Source organism: Elaeis guineensis, chromosome 4, assembly GCF_000442705.2.
Source record: "Elaeis guineensis isolate ETL-2024a chromosome 4, EG11, whole genome shotgun sequence".
Classification (NCBI taxonomy): domain Eukaryota; kingdom Viridiplantae; phylum Streptophyta; class Magnoliopsida; order Arecales; family Arecaceae; genus Elaeis; species Elaeis guineensis.
Genome location: NC_025996.2, coordinates 3,632,180 through 3,644,904, shown reverse-complemented (window position 1 = coordinate 3,644,904; position 12,725 = coordinate 3,632,180). Strand labels below are relative to the sequence as shown.

Sequence of the window (12,725 nt, the reverse complement as noted above, 5' to 3'; positions counted from 1 at the left end):
TGTCCAAGACCTTGTCCTTCCTCACGATGGAACGCACGAGGCCCCACACCCCACTGTGAAGGACTGGGCATAAGTATAACCAAGTCATGCCATGCAATAGAGAATTATAAGTAGAGATGTTGACTTGCATTGCATTCCTCCTCTTCTTCTTCTTCTTCTTCTTCCTTTTTATTTTTTATTTATTTATTTATTTATTTATTTATTTTTGCATTGGGATGTGCCACCGCGTGACTTGGAGAACACTCGGTTGGAAATGGGACGGAGGGGAGCCGATTGGGATGTGCCAACCGCGTGACTTGGGGAGCACTCGGTTGGTGGTGGGGAAAGCTTCAAATAAAAAAGTTCAATTATTACTTATCAAGCTCTAGAAGAAGAAAAGAAATTTCGCACTGCAACAAGATGTTTTAACTAGAGATGGAGTTGATTGATGAAAGCAAGAGAACGTATTCAGCATGACTTTATGCTAAAGCAATTATAGTTGCCATGTGGGTGGGCTGGCAACAACACTATCGGACTAGTTCAAATATAACAAAACCAAAGTCAACTTGAATCTTGAGATTAAATTTTCTTCAACTTGCAAATTGACTAGTTTGACAACAACATATTTTCTTACAATGACCTGCTTGATTGACTGTTTAGAGTTTTGGGTCTCTTACAGCGTAGTTTCCTGTGTTTCATCCTTTTCTTGTATATGCCTCCCGTATACCAATTCTATGACAGTACATTTGGGGAAAGGTTCAAATTTACTGAGTTGCATACGAGATTAAATTCTATTAGGTATAGTGTGTAGGGATGCTGTGGTGCCCCATAGTTTTGAAGGTGATTATAGATGGAGCTGGTTCGATAGGCTCCAAATTCGCTATAGTGATAGATAGTTTACAGGGTGATGGTGATAGATAGTTTATCAAAACAAATGACGACCATTTTCTTCAGGCTATCTAAACTCTTCATCATCCACTAGAATCACCAACAGACATACTATCTTTGCATCGGGCAAGAATACATTTAAATATAAAAAAGTTTGTTATTATTTTTACTTCAATTCTAATGAAAGGTTCGATGAAGCCTTCAAAAGTGAATTTTTATGCTCCCCTATTGGAACGAATTAATCAAACACAAAAGCTCGAATTTGTCAGGTTATGATCTCCAACAAAATAGACTTTGCTCTAGCGGCTGTAGATCTTACCGCAAACACTAAGATAAGTAATGCCAGCATAGCCGTTGGTAGACGTTATAGGAAGCTCAGCAGATGCGTCAAAGCCATTTAAAATGCATGATATTGCAAGTCTAAGATGGTCGTATAGATATTTTCAACAGGAATATACAGGGTTCTTTTCCAACTCTACTGCCTTAAAGAAAGCCTATTTAGCCCTAATTTTTACATCTCCGGACCTACAGCCATTTCACCATTTGGGCCATTCCATATTGATATTCGCAGGGTCTTATTCTTTTTGATGATATTCGCAGGTTCTTATTCCAGGGTCCTGAACATTTTCTCTAAAAAGTTTACCCTTTGAAAGTATAATTAGCTTCTTGGTAACGAGAAAGCCCCACCTTTAGGGAAAGTAACTAATAATAATATGTGATAGCCATTTCGCAGCAAAGGACACTGCCGTGTAAAGATAGCAGACCATGACGACGTAAAAAACAAAATCCAGGTGTGGGGCTCAACATGGCTCCGGTTAAAGGAAACCCGGAATGCAATCGGTTCAATTCCATCAAGATAAATTCTACCCAAATATCCAATTGAACCCGAAAAAAAAACTCATTGAGAGCAGACGGCCATATAGTTGATCAGACAAATAAATTACCCCTGATCCGAAACAACCTATCTTCCAATTGAATAGGATATGGGCTAGAAGTATTTAATCACATCATAGAAGGAACTATATTGAGAACCATGAATCATGAATGACTTTCTCAATCACGAGACATCGATGCATCACCTAGTAAAGCACCTTTTCCAATTTTCAATCACCCCCTGGCTCCGCTGGCTGCTGCAAGCCTCTTAAATTTCTAATCTAACTGGATAGCTATGGAGGATTTTTTAATCTAGCATTAATCAAGCAACATTTTTGAGAAAGAAAGTTGACCGATAAACCAACTAATATGAACTGATTTTTGATTCATCATTCTTTTTTTGAGTTAAAATGGAGGCAGCGAGACACTTCCTCCTACATTTATTAATCAAAATGGTACGCACGATTTTTAACGTATTACCGAAACAGAATAATATAGACTCGGTTCTTGACTGGAAATATGTTCTGCGAGAACTACAGGATTTCAATCATGAAATGTTCCTTGTCTTGTAACTTTGGAGACTTCTATTGTGCTCATTGGATCAATTCTACAGGGTAGCAGATTTTGCATACTTATCAACATTCATTGATCCTTGCTATAAGTAAATATTTTTTTTATAAATTCTATTTTGAGATTTGCTTACTTGCATCTTGTTGTTCGAGCAGTGCATTCATAAAATTGGACGGTTTTGTGTTCCTTATAATCAGCAATACCTGTTGCTCTTGCTTGGCTGCTGGTGAATGGCATCGAAAAAGAGGGAAATAAGTGTAAAGGCAAGAGCCATTTTGGGGATAAAGTGATTAAATCAACTTGGAGGGTAACTTTATCGCTCTCCCCTCCCCCGTGCTCCCCATCCGACCGCCTCCTCACAATTAACCGTGCACCCCCAACCCACTTACATGGACAATGAAAATGGACGTGGATGGTCGCGAAGCCAAAAGGAGGGCCATGGTGGGGTGCTTCACGGCCATGACCCGGTTGACGGGGGGACCACTGAGAGACAGCTTGCTTTCTTTAGGCCTTTTTTTTTTTTTTTTTTCCATGAAAGATGCAGCACTACGTACGAGAGTCATTTTCTATCTATTTTTATTTCACGATCACCGACCCATTAATTGTTTATGGCCGCTGAAAGAAACATGACTATCAGATTGACCACAGAGTCTTTTTTTTTTTTTTTTTTTGATTTCATGAACAGCCTAAGAATCGTCGTGAACGTGCTCCCTCGGTCTATAAGTAAGGCGCTTGAATCCCCATTTCGGTACCAATCAGCAGAACCAAAAACCACCGAGCACTAGAGAGCCATGTTAACTATGGATCCTAGTCGTAGGCCTCCTTCCCAATACAAATCCCTCTCTCCGTATCTTCTTCTGTCCACTGCCCTCTTCCTGCTATCCTTCTTCCTAATTCTTCACTACTCATCAGCAATGGTAGTTGCTTCTTCAACCGTTGAATCCCAAGCAGAGTTCTGCTCCACTGGAAATCCACCCTTCAAAATCACACACCCAACAACTCAGTTCTTGGTCTCTCTCCAACAACCGTGCATGTGGTATGGTATCACCTGCACGGAGATTAATGGAGGCCTAGCTGTGATCACTGGCATCAGCCTACCTCGTGCGGGCTTAGTAGGTAAGCTCGATAGCCTCAACTTCTCCGCCCTCCCATCTCTCACGCACCTCCACCTCCGACGCAACTACTTGTTTGGAACAATCCCGCCCAGCATACACACCTTTCCGCTCTCACCTCCCTCGATCTCTCCCATAATCACCTTTCCGGCAATCTACCCATCGCTCTCGCCAGCCTCTCCAACCTAATCGAGATGGACCTCTCCTCGAATGAATTCACGGGCACACTGCCTCCAGAGATTGGTCAGCTCAAGAGTCTACGTACGCTTCGTTTGTTCGGAAACAATCTTGCCGGTCCCATCCCTCCGACTCTTGGTAACTTGACCAATCTAAGATTGCTCTATCTTTACAAAACTTATTCTCTGGTAATATTCCCTGTGAACTAGGCAATCTGATTAACCTCGTGAATCTAGCAATCTCATACAATAATTTAACAGTTCCATCCCTTCTAGTTTAGACAATCTCACCAAACTTAAGGCCTTGTATCTTGCTGTGAATAAGTTATCTGGCACCATCCCTCATGAATTAGGCAACTTAATGAACTTATGTGATCTAGATATTGATGATAATCAACTATCAGGCTCTATTCCTTCCATCCTTAGTAACCTAACCAACATAAACTGCTCTACCTTCACAGAAACCTATTCTCTGGTGATATTCCCCATGAACTAGGCAATCTAGTTAACCTCTTGGATTTAGAAATCTCATACAATAATTTAATAGGTTCCATCCCTTCCAGTTTAGGCAATCTCATCAAACTCAAGACCTTGTACCTCAACAACAATAACTTATTTGGCACCATTCCACATGAATTAGGTAATCTAGTGAACTTACGTAATCTAGGAATCTCAGAAAATCAACTATCCGACACCATCCCTCATGAATTAGGCAACCTAGTGAACTTAAGTATCTAGATGTCGCAAGTAATCAACTATTGGTTCAATTCCTTCCACTTTAGGAAACCTCACCATGCTTGAAACCTTATAGCTTGACAATAATAATTTATCTGGCACCATCCCTCATGAACTAGGCAATCTAGTTAACCTCTTAGATCTATCAATCTCATACAATAATTTAATAGGTTCCATCCCTTCCAGTTTAGGCAATCTCATCAAACTTAAGACCTTGTATCTTGCCGTAAATAAGTTATCTGGCACCATCCCTCGTGCATTAGGCAACTTATGAACTTATGTGATCTAGATATTGATGATAATCAACTATCAGCTCCATTCCTTCCATCTTTGGTAACCTAACCAACCTAAGACTGCTCTACCTTCACAGAAACCTATTCTCTGGTGATATTCCCCATGAACTAGGCAATCTAGTTAATCTCTTGGATTTAGAAATCTCATACAATAATTTAGTAGGTTCCATCCCTTCCAGTTTAGGCAATCTCATCAAACTCAAGACCCTGTACCTCAACAACAATAATTTATCAGGCACAATCCCTCATGAATTAGGCAACCTAGTGAACTTACGTAATCTCGGTATCCCAGAAAATCAATTGTCAGGCTTCATCCCTTCTACTTTAGGAAACCTCACCACTTTAATTGACTTTCGTGCTTTTAGCAATCAATTGTCAGGCTCTTTGCCCCAAGAACTGGGTAACCTCTCCAACATGGTTTGCCTAGCTATCAGTGACAATAATTTTTTGGTTACTTTCCTCATGAGATCTGTAGAGGAGGTGTGCTTCAATATCTTGCTATAGAAAACACTACTTTGAGGGCCCCATTCCAAGGAGTTTGAAGAATTGCTCCAGCTTATTTAGAGTTCGCCTTGATGGAAACAAGCTTAACAGAAATATCACCGAAGCCTTTGGGATATATCCAAATCTAGTCTACATTGACATGAGCTACAACCAATTATATGGCCAAATCTCACCAAGTTGGATATATTGTCAAAATTTAACATACTTCAGGATTTTAGGAAATCTACTTACTGGGAATATATCCTCCGAATTGGGGAAGTTGCTTCAACTAAGAGTTCTGGACTTTCTTCAAATCAACTTGCAGGAGAAATACCGAGAGAGTTAAGTACCATGAGTTTATTGTTCAACTTGACTTTATGTGATAATAAGATATCTGGAATAATTCCCTCAGAGTTTGGAAAATTGTCTAATCTGCAAATTCTTGATTTGTCTAATAATGACATCAGTGGCCCAATACCCCAACAATTAGAGGGTTGCATTAACTTGCGCACCTTAAGATTGGGAAAAAATAAACTAAATGGGAGCATTCCGTCTCAAATTGGAAAGTTAGAAAGATTGCAAGATTTACTTGATCTAAGCAATAACTTTCTTGGAGGAGAGATTCCATCACAACTAGCAAGTTTGATATATTTAATATCCTTGAACTTATCCCACAATAATCTGTCTGGTGCCATTCTTCATCTTTTGGAAGCATGTTGAGTTTGTCGTCAATTGATGTATCGTACAATAATTTGGAAGGCCAGTCCCAAAAAGCAAATTGTTTCAAAATGCTCAAGCAAAATGGTTTATCCATAACAAAGGTTTATGTGGTGAAGTGTCAAGTTTGCTTTTTGTGGATCAACCACTGTAGCATTCGGCATTCAACTAAAAACCATATTATACTCTTTGCTATCACTCCTATATTAGGCAGCTTGGTTCTTTTAGGTATGTTTGCCATCATCATTGCAGCTCTTTGTAGGAGAGGAAAACTTGTAGAGCAAAAGGATAATTATGCTATTATTGGTGATATATTCTCGATATTGAATTTTGATGGAAGAGTTGCTTATGACTACATCATTGATGCATCTGAAAATTTTGATGAGAAATATTGCATCGGGAGTGGAACATATGGTAAAGTTTATAAAGTAGAACTTCCAATGGAACAAATGGTGGCTGTTAAAAAACTTCATCCAAGGGAAGAAGTATTTGATGAGAAAAGTTTTGAGAGCGAGATTCAAGCATTAACCAAAATTCGTCATCGCAACATTGTGAAACTTCATGGGTTTTGCTCAAATCCAGGTTGTAAATTTCTTATATATCAGTACATCGAGAAGGGAAGTTTAGCTAGCAACCTTCGCAGTCAAGAAACAGCAGAGGATTTGAATTGGGAGAGAAGAGCTCGTATTATCAAAGATGTGGCTCATGCTTTATCATATATGCACCATGATTGTAATCCATCCATAGTGCATCGAGATATTTCTAGTAACAATGTACTATTAGACTCTGATTTCAAGGCCTATCTTTCGGACTTCGGCACTGCAAGAATGTTAAGATCTGATTTATCAAATTGGAGCATGCTAGCAGGCACAGTTGGATATACTGCCCCAGGTAACTCATGCTTCCAATTTCTTCTTATTATTTTAATAACTCTATTTGTAAGTTATATGTCTTATACTTTGCATTATTTTTCTATTTCAATATCTTATGTAGCTTACCATCCATTTGAAAATAGGATTAGTATCTTATATCTTTCGTTTATGAATCTATCTATACCAAAACTTGGATATTTAAATAAAAACTAGTGCCTATAGATAATTAATTTTTTAATGACAACTATATTATTTAATTGGTAATCATTTCAGGAAAGTAAAAGAAATAAAAACCACTACTATGCATAAACTTCAATTCATCAATAATAACATTTATTTTACAAATATCAAATTATTTCAAAAAATTAATATATAACTTAAGGAAGCCAAAAATTGCATCTGACAAGTGGAAGCAAGATTTTGGCATTTTTGTCAAGTTTCAAAAAGTTATTGAAATTGGAAACAAAAGAATATTCATTTCTTTGTAATTTTGCAGAGCTTTCATACACAACAAAGGCGAATGAGAAATGTGATGTATATAGCTTTGGCATAATAATATTAGAAATAATAATGGGAAGGTATCCGGGTGATCTTATCTCCTCTCTATCATCATCAGACATCCAGCAGATGTTATTCATTGATGTGTTAGATCAACGTATCTCACCTCCTACAGCTGATATGGTAAAAGAAGTGCTGTTGCTGGCTATTATAGCATTTTCATGCATCCATGGTACACCACAAGCACGACCAACCATGCAAAGGGTATCTCACTTATTCATAAGTGGCAACATTCCAACTATTCACGAGCCATTCAATTCAATTAAATTACATCAATTAGTGAGTTTTCAATATAGATGTAGTGCTTAAAAGCTACAAAAATCTGATGTAGCTCTTTCATGTTGCATGGTATAAGTTTTTGTAACTCTATTCTGTTTTTACATTGTAGAGATAGCATCATATGAACCTCCACATTATTGTTCTCATTCTCTATTCTTTTCAACAAATTTGAGGGAAGTGTCTCACTTCCTCCATTTTTAAACCAAAAAAAAAAAAACTTTACTTTTCTTTTATGTCTAGTGCCGCCACTTCATAGATGGCCTATGATGTCATGATCCAAGTTATATTTTCAAATGGAATGATTTTTTTGATGGATCAATGAGTATTAAAAAGAGAGGGGAAACACAAATGACTGATGGATCACTGTGATATAACCATGGCAACATTCAAAAATTCTAAATACAAAGGAGGCTTCTTTTTAGAATTGTATGCATAGTCATAGCTAGTTGTCAAATTGACAAAAGCATGGTAGAACAAGACTAGCGAGATAAACTTCTAGTATGACTCTTGGAAGAAGAATTTGGAAGAAGAATTAACAATTAATGAATTTTAACTGCAAAAAAAAAAAAAAAACTTTGCATCTTACTTAATGATTGGATAAATAAGAAAATAGGAAAGGTAAGGGAAAGAGAAAGATTTGAGGAATCTATAAAGAAGATAATGCAATCCTTAGTCAATAATAGATATAACTAAATCATTTGGGCACGCCATGGAACACATATCCCAGACATGTAAAAATCCTAGAAACTACTCTAGATGATGCTTAAACTTTCCCATGCAATCAAATTCTTCTAGATAAAAGTCACCTAAAGTAATTTCTTTGACAAACACTCTAAACTTGAAATATCCTAATTTAAGTATGAATTTTAATCTATTCAAGCTTTACATGGATACTAATGCTGTGTTTGTTGGGGTCATGAAAGGATGGATAGATGGGATTGAAAGGATGGATGGCCTCCATCCATCGTTTGATTCAAAAAGTTACAGAAAGGATGGATGAAAAAAGTAGATTGTCCATCCACCTTGGCCCATCATTTTGCATCTTCACAAATTGAGAATATGAAAGAAGGATGGATGGGGCACTTAATGATGGATTTTAATATTGATAAAATTACCTCTCATTAATTTTTTGATAAAAATATAATACTATTTTTTTTATTAATATTATTTATATATATTTTTATATACACTATTAATTATATACTATTAAATTTTATTAATTATTATTTTAATTTTAATATATAATTTTTATAATTATAATTAAATAATTAGATTATCTTCTATTTTTTTATTTATATTTATTATTTTTTAATTAACTATTTATATAATATTAATTAATTATTTAAATTAAATTATAAATTAGTTAGTTATTTATATAATTAATTTTTGAAATCATGTATTAAGTTAAATATTTATATAATTTATGTTTACTCCTTTAGTATAAATAAATATTATAAATTAATAATAATAATATTTTTATTAAGGGGTAATTTTGTAAAACATCATCCGTCTTTTCTCTTATTCCTTCTATTTCAAACAGAGGAGGAAACCATTTCCACCCATCATTCCATGTTTAACCAAACATATAAAAGGATGGATAGAAAATCCATCCATCCTTCCTCCTCCTTCTATCCTTCCTTCAATCCATCATTCATACCAAATAGAGGGTAATAGTTTCTTAACTCTCTTAGGTTAGTGGTTCAAGGTTGGTTAAGACCATGGAGCCTATTCACCGAACCATTGCTGCTGGTCAATATTCACTTCACCATTTCAAGGTTGGTTAAGGCCATGGATTCTCGCTTGACCATGCTAATACATATAGTTGTCTTTTCCTTTACTCGGATAAGGATAGACAAGGCCTAATGTAATAAGATTGAGATGTCTCTTGCCGATCCATTTTAATGCCCATTTCTGTAGAACAGGTATGTATGTATAATTTGCATAGAAAGCCTGCGAGCTCCTGCAGCAGGTCCCTTAAAACGGGGAGGAGAAGGGGTCAAAAAAAGTAACCAAAGAAGAGGGCAAAACCTCTTCCACTTTATAGCTTGTTGCAAGGGCTGTATCTAAATCCCTAAGAATTTGCTAACGATGTTTGTAGCAAGCAGATGCCTGTGATATCCTTCTGCAAATTTGGAAGCCATCTAAAATAGCTAACGATGTTAGTAGTAAGTAGAATAGGATTCTTTTGCGACTATACTACCTTAAAGAAAGCCCACTTAACCCCGACTTTATATCTCGGGCCCTGCAACCATCTCCTCATTTCGGCCATTCAATATCGATATGCCCATATTCTCATCCTCATGCCCTGTAATGTTTTCTCTAATGACTTTGACCATTTGAAAAATAATATTAGCCCCTTGCTAACAGAAAGCACGGCTTTAAAGAAAGCAGCTGATAAAATGTGAGAGCCATTTCACAGCAAAAGATATTGCCATGTGAAGCTAGCAGACCACAATGGTGTATTCCAAAATCCAAAGCGTGGGGCTCAAAATGGCTTGGATTAAACTAACACAGACTGAAGTTGGCTCAACTGTTATTGCTCAGCGTTCCGTCAAGAAAATTCCCACCCAACTAAGCCCATCCTAAACATATCCAATTGAAGCCAAGAAAAAGCCAGTGAGAGCAGCCGACCAAATAATTGATAAGACAAATAAACTACACCTGACCGAGACCAAACTTGCTTCAAATTGAATAAGAACCGGATAAAAAGTATTGAATCAAATCATAAAAAGGCTGTTCTTGGAACTTTTTATCCGTCCAATACTTCTTTTAAAGCCCTTACTCTTTTTTCGAAATAAATGTAACAATAACAAACTGGTTAACCATTCTTCAAATATGTTTTCACGGTTCTTCATTAAGGCGTTGTTCTTCAATTGATTGATGCTATTGTGTTGAGTGTCGCATAGAGGACTCCTGTCACGCTGAAACCCTCTTCTCATGTTAGCTGACCCGGCTGGAAGAGCCTCTTCAGGCTTTTTATGGAGGATCCCAATTGCAACTGAGAATGTGGCATGGAATGGATGGCTGTTGATTGCAACAACCAACTCTGATGGCATTGTACAATTTCCCTTTGTCTTGATGCTAGTTCTAGAATCTAATCCAGAAGTACATAACTAGGACATATTGCTAATCATTTTGTCTTCAAAGTTCAAACCAACTTAAGCATCTGCCAAAGCCAAAAATAAAAAGCAAAAAAAAAAAAAAAAAAAAGGCTTCTGAAAATGTCAAATAATTTCTCGGAAACTTTTACAAAACTATGACAGTCTTATGTATCAGCAGTTAAACAAATTCAATGAGATCTGATTTGCACGATGAGACTACAAAACCTCCACACTAGCTATACATGCTTTTCTACACTGAAAAACCTTTGCTTGTGTATAACTTGAAAAATTTTGCTCATGCGACAAATGCTACTATAGCTTTTATGTAGTATTGATACTGGTACTGGGTGTCAATTGCTGTTTCGGACAATCTCCATGGTGAAAGGAAGCTAATGTGAAGGGGTCCATCAAAGCAACAAGAAGACAAAACCCCGATGTATTACCATTATCAACAGTACCATTACGCAATAATACTACGCTAATATTTTCACTCAACTTTCACTTGAAGACCTGTCAAGCACTAGCATTACATCCCAGTGAAACAGACGGTGGTCAACGGACAAATCTTGTGCAATCATTGACCAAAGTTGCCAAACACATGCAGTATTATTCAAATTATTCATGAATACACTCCAACCCAAAGGGCAATTCCCTAATATAACAAGCACAAGTACAAAACTAGGCAATATATTGGATATATACCATGTTGATAGATCATCAGAGGATTCTCTCAATGTTCAAGTTTCCCTGCTAGCTTACGGTACCAGAAGTTGACGGCTTGTGAAGACCATTAACATGTACTTTTGCACCCAAACAAATGTTTGCACGTTCCATCTTTACTTCGGTATTTAATAAGACCATATCTAGAATCAGTCCACAAGCTTCCAGTGGTGCCATTGAACTTCAAGCGGCTGAGCACAAAGATCCAATATGTCTCATTCACGAACAGATGATTGTGAACTGGTTACTTACCATCATCAGCCATTACACAACATCAAACAGTTATCAGTGGTGGGAAATATGAGAAATCCTGAGAACATCACATGTTCTCAAATAAACTATGCCTGACACAGACCAATCTTTCTTCAAATTGAATAATATACGGATTAAAACTATTTAATCAGATCATACAAGGCACTACCCTGAGAAGCAAGGTTTCCCGCTGGCTATATTCTAGGAACTGTTTACATGTCCATGTTCTCTGAGACTCCTCACTATTCTCACACCAAACCTCAATACTTCTTTCAATGCCCTTCTTCCTTCTTTCAAACCTCTGGCTAACCATTCTTCAAATATGTTTTCATGGTTCTTCGTTAAGGCTTTGTTCCTCAATCGATTGATGCTACTGTGTTGAGTGCCACATAGATGATTCCTGTCACTCTCAAACCCTCTCATGTTAGCTGTCCTGGCTGGAAGAGCCTCTTCAGGGCTTTGATGGAGGATCCTATTTACTGCTGAGGATGTAGCGTGGATATTTGTCGATCGCAACAACCAACTCTGTTGGTATAGTACAATTTCCTTTTGTCTTGATGCCAGCTCTGGCATCTAATCCAGAAATACCTAGGTACGAGACTCCAAAACCTCCACGCTAGCTATTTATGCTTTTCTACATTGAAACCTTTGTTTGTGTACGCATTGAAAAATTTTACTTATGCGAAAACTTTTTAGGTTGTCTTTTCATAACATACAAAGAAGAACAAAGGCAATTGTGGTTTTCTGGATGCAGTGGTGGTGTCTGAGGTTGTGAGGACATCATGATGAAAATGCTTTCACAGTCCCCCACAAGTGTTAACACTTCAAATAAATGGATCTTGGATTTCCATAGTTCTTATTGAGTTGGGGCTGGAAGAGCTCAATACGTTTGCTTTATGGAAAGTGAAGGCATTATTTTTTTAAGCCGCAAAGCAGCTTGTGAGATCATTGGTTCAGGGACAATGAAGATCCATGCATTTGAAGAAAAAGTTGCTCCGACTGGGGGTTTCATTTCCATACGCCACCATTACATGTACGTAGTTTCAGATTTTAGCTTTTATTTGCAATCACCTTATAATTAAGTGGCTTTATTCTAATTCTCCCACTACTGGTAACC

At 37.1% G+C, this 12,725-nt stretch overlaps 1 pseudogene; it reads left to right on the top strand.

Annotated features, from left to right (window-relative positions):
- Positions 1-3,616: 3,616 nt before the first annotated feature.
- Positions 3,617-7,681, top strand: LOC105044266 (uncharacterized; annotated as a pseudogene).
- The last annotated feature ends 5,044 nt before the right edge of the window (positions 7,682-12,725 follow it).